This window comes from Lactuca sativa, chromosome 1 (assembly GCF_002870075.4).
Source record: "Lactuca sativa cultivar Salinas chromosome 1, Lsat_Salinas_v11, whole genome shotgun sequence".
NCBI classification, from domain to species: domain Eukaryota; kingdom Viridiplantae; phylum Streptophyta; class Magnoliopsida; order Asterales; family Asteraceae; genus Lactuca; species Lactuca sativa.
Window position 1 is genome coordinate 93,725,302 of NC_056623.2, and position 4,955 is coordinate 93,730,256.

Sequence of the window (4,955 nt, forward strand, 5' to 3'; positions counted from 1 at the left end):
TTCACATAATACTCAAATATTTCATCATTAATACTTCAAAAGAGTTACATGGGTTAACCTAGACTATTACATCAAGGATAATGCCTAGCCTAGAAACGCGGGCGTTATAATTCTCTCCTCCTTAGGATGATTTCATCCCCGGAATCACACATCAACAAACAAATGCAGATAGTGACTCAACATGTCACTCTCCGTTTCCCAAGTGAGATTTGGCCCATTCGAATGCTTCCAACGGACAAGCACTAATTCGACCATCTTGCGTCGAAGCTTCTTAGTCTTTCGGTCAACAATTGCCTCTTGTTCTTCAATTAACCTCTTGTTTTCATCAATTCTCAATTCAGAAATTGAAATTATATCGGGAACTTCTCCCATGAACTTCCTCAAATAAAACACATGAAAAGTGTTTTGAATACCACTCAGTTCTTCTGGTAGTTCTAGCATGTAAGCTTGGTTCCCAATTCTCTAAAGAACTTTAAATGGTCCAATAAACCTTGGACTTAACATTCCCCTTTTACCAAATCTTATAAGTCCCTTCCACGGCGAGACTTTAAGCAAAACCAAATCTCCAACTTCAAAAGTCATCGGCCTTCGCTTCTTGTCAGCATAGCTCTTTTGACGATCCTGAGTTGCTAACATTCTTTCTCTAATTATTTTCAATTTTTCAGTGGTTTAATGGACCATCTCGGGCCCCATAAACTTCTTTTCCCCAGCCTCAAGCCAACACGATGGCGTACGACACTTTTGTCCGTACAAAGCTTGATAAGGTGCCATCTTTATGCTCGAGTGGAAACTATTATTGTAGGAAAATTCTACCAAAGGTAAATGTTCGTCCCAGTTACCTAGGAATTCCAGGGTACATGCTCTCAGCATATCTTCAAGTGTTTGTATCGTTCTTTCGCTCTGACCATCAGTCTGTGGATGGTAAGCTATACTTAAACACAACTTGGTACCCATTTCCTCTTGTAGACTTTTCCAAAACCTCGAGGTGAAATGGTTGTCACGATTTGACACAATCGTTAACGGGACACCGTGAAGCCTCACAATTTCCTTCACATAAGAATTTGCAAGCTTTTCCATAGACCATTTCTCATTAGCTACTATGAAATGCGCACTCTTAGTGAATCAATCAATGACCACCCAAATCATGTCGTGACCACTTTTCGTTCTGGGCAGTTTAGTGACAAAATCCATCGCAATGTCTTCCCATTTACCATAGGCACATGTAAAGGCTCTAAACTCCCATATGATTTCTGATGTTGTGTCTTGGCTCTCTCGCACAATTCACACACTCGGCCACATACTTTGCAACATCAAGCTTCATCGTTGGCCACCAGTAGTAGGGTTTCAGGTCCCTATACATTTTAGTGCTACCAGGATGAATCGAGTACATGGTCTTGTGAGCTTCTTCCATCAGAAGATCTCTTATTCCTCCTGACTTAGGTACCCAAATACGATCTTGGAATACCTTCAGTCCATGACCGTTTGTATCAAACACCAACGTTTTGCCCAAACGTTCCTCCTTTTGGTCATTTTTCTCAGAAGCTTCTTCTTGAGCTTTCTTTATACTCTCCACAATTGTCGAGACAACTTCTATTCTCAACACTCTTGGCCTTTTTCCTTCAAAATTGACTTTCTGACTGAGAGCATCAGCAACAGCATTAGCTTTACTGGGGTGGTAAAGTATCTCACAGTCGCAGTCCTTAAGTAATTCTAGCCAGCGTCGTTGCCTCATATTCAATTTTTTCTGACTAAAGAGATATTGGAGATTCTTATGATCAGTGAAAAGTTTACACTTCATGCCATAGAGGTAATGCCTCCATATTTTCAGAGCGAAAGCTACCGCTACCAACTCCAAATCATGAGTAGGGTAGTTCTTTTCATGCTCCTTCAACTGTCGAGATGCATATGCTATCACCTTTTCTCTTTGGGTCAAAACACAACCCAACCCAACCCCAGACGCATCGCTATAAATAGCGAAGTCTTCAACTCCATCGGGTAGAGAAAGTATTGGTGCCTCGCATAGCTTTTTCTTTAGCTTCTCGAATGCTTCTTTATGCTTATCACTCCAAGCATAAGTAGCTCCTTTGTGGGTCAAAGCTGTTAATGGACTAGCGATCGAAAAAAAGCCTTGGATAAACCTTCGGTAATATCCGGCTAATCCTAAAAAGCTTCGGATCTCCGTGGGACTTTTCGGTTGTTCCCACCTCATTACAGCTTCAATCTTTGCTGGATCAACCATTATCCCTTCTTGGTTGACCACGTGACCCAAGAATTGGATTTCTCGAATCCAAAAATCATATTTTGAGAACTTCGCATACAGCTTCTCCTTCTTCAAGACTTCCAACACTTCTCGCAAGAGTCTGCCATGCTCCTCTTGGCTTTTTGACTAAATCAGAATGTCATCTATGAACACTATCACAGATTTATCTAGAAACGGATTACAAACCCTATTCATCAAATCCATGAACGCTGCTGGAGCATTGGTTAGTCCAAACGACATAACCAAGAACTCGTAGTGTCCATATCTAGTTCTGAATGCAGTCTTCTCGATATCTGGCTCTCTTACTTTTAGCTGATGATATCATGACCTCAGGTCGATCTTTGAAAAATAACTTGAACCTTGAAGTTGATCGAACAGGTCATCAATCCTTGGCAACGGATATCTATTCTTTATTGTTGCCATGTTCAGCTCTCTGTAATCAATGCACATTCTCATACTTCCATCTTTCTTCTTTACGAATAACACCAGAGTTCCCCAGGGTGATGAACTAGGTCTAATGAAACCTTTGTCCAATAACTGCTAAAGTTGCATCATCAGCTCCTTCATCTCTGTCGGTGCTAATCGATAAGATGCTTTTGCAATTGGCGTGGTTCCTGGTAACAATTCAATACAGAATTCCACTTCTCGATCAGGCGGTAATCCAGGAAGATCTTCGGGAAATACTTCCGGATAATCACACACCACGGGAATATTCTGCATCACCTTCTTTTCCTTCTTAGCATCGATTACGAATGCTAAGTATGATGTGCACCCCTTGGTCAAACACTTTCTGGCTTTCATTAGAGAAATGATTCCAGAATTTACTCTGCATTTATCTCCATACACCATAAACGATTCCTTCCCAGGCGGGTTTACTTTCACTATTTTATTCTTGCATAAAATATCGGCATCGTTGGCGCTAAGCCAATGCATTCCCAAAACGATGTCCAAACCATTAAGTTTGATAGGCAATAATTCCTCGTGAAACTTATTCCCATTAAGGTAGATTAAGATGTTTTTCATACAATGGCTAACAGGTACAAACTTGCCACTAGAAACTGCGACTAATAAAGCATTATCTAGTCTATCAACAGGCAAAGCTGGTTTCCTACCAAACTCATGCGAAATAAAGGAGTAGTTGGCTCCAGAATCAAACAAAATTTGAGCAGGTAGTTCGTTAACAAGAAAGGTACCTGAAGCGACATCAGCTTCATCTTTCGCAGCCTCAAGTGTCATCTGGAAGGCTCTCGCCTTTGGCTTTGGTGGAATGTTGGGCTTAGCTGCCTCCTTCTTTTTCGAACAGTCTTTCAAAATGTGCCCTTCCTCGTTACAACCAAAACACATCCTTTTGTTGGACGGACACTCATTGGCAAAATGTCCAATTTTTCCACACTTGTAGCAGGTTACTTCCTCACTACATTTTCCAAAATGCTTTTTCTTGCACTTCTCACACCATTTTGCTTCGCCTCCTTTTCCTCCAAACTTTTTCGAATCAGACTTCGAAAATTTGATTTTCTTACCGGAACCAGATGTTCCCTCAAACTTTCTCTTTTCGCCAACTTCAACCTTGTCGGCGGTCCTTCCCTTGATCGTGTCCTCAACAGACTTGGCAGCCCAAATAGCTGCCTCTAGAGTAGGTGCCTGACGCACTGGCACTGCATACTCCCATGGAAGTCCTTTTGCGTATCGATCAACCTTTGTCAGCTCATCTGGCACGATGCACAAATCAAACTCCATCTTATCGGTGAAAGCGTTTGTGTATTCATCAACTGACATGCTGCCCTTGGTCAATGTCAGAAACTTGTTCTCCAACTCCAACATATTTTGGGCTGAACAGAACTTGCACTTGAACTGCACCAAAAATTCTGCCCACGTCAGTTGCAGTGGCTCATTAGGGCTTAAAGTCTTACCTAGAGTGTTCCACCATCGAACGGCTCCACCTCGGAACCGACGCACAGCATAGATAGTCTGCAACTTGCCTCTGCAGCCACAAGTCATGAAGGCTAACTCCATTTCTGAGATCCAATCCATAACTCCAATCGGATCCTCCTTTCCATTGAAGGTCGATGGTTTGCAAGTTAGAAAGTCCTTGTACTTGCATCCCATTCCATCATTCCTTCCATCATGGTTGTTTTGCCTAACTATCGGTGGGTTGGCTTGACTAACAGACCCACTGAAGTTTCCACCTTCCGAGTGTCCTTCATTCAATTCGGGCTCTTCTATTTGAATTCACAGTTCTTCACGATTTTGATGAAGCAACCGCCTAGTCTCCTCCATTTGACGATCCAACATCGTTTGAATCATCATTTGTACACCAGCCATTGTTATCGGCTCAGGTGCTGCTGCTACGACATGTATTTGCTCAATCACTGGTGGTTGATTCCTGTTTTCATCAGCATTTCCAACTCCACTTCTTGTTCTCACCCTTTTTGATCTATACACCGAATAAGGTGAAATTAGATCCTCATTCACGGTAGATATTCAAATCATCCTTTTCACTCCGAAACGTTTACATGCTAGTTCTAAATTCATAGATGTACGCTTAGAATCCTACACACATAAGGTTTCCAGATCCGGTCGACAACAGACCATAGATCCGAACAAATAATATCATATATGGCAACATATAACATTTAGCACATAAAAGAATTTTAGGCAACTTTCCTAAAATAAACTAGTGCTCGTGTCTAAAATA